Genomic DNA, 272 nt, shown 5'->3' on the forward strand with positions numbered 1-272 from the left:
CTTGCAAGAACCAGTGTTTTGGCACCAATCCACTGGTGGGATGGACAAAGCAGAATGTGAGGGTGCCCTGGGTTTGACTGCTGGTAAATTTTAGTATGGACTCTAATTCCTGGACCTCTGGTGCCTTTTCTGTCTTAAGAAGTTCATAAGGTTATAGCCTTCTCCTTCACATAAGAACAGGAAATAATAGACACACCATGCTCATGGCTTCATGGCTCCTGGGTGAGAGAGGGCACTGGGCCTTCCCCCACCCAGAAGCTCACAGTGAAGCA

The sequence above is a fragment of the Petaurus breviceps genome, unplaced genomic scaffold (genome assembly GCF_028583685.1).
Source record: "Petaurus breviceps papuanus isolate PSGF00001 unplaced genomic scaffold, PetGlider_PUasm1.0 337, whole genome shotgun sequence".
Lineage (NCBI taxonomy): Eukaryota > Metazoa > Chordata > Mammalia > Diprotodontia > Petauridae > Petaurus > Petaurus breviceps.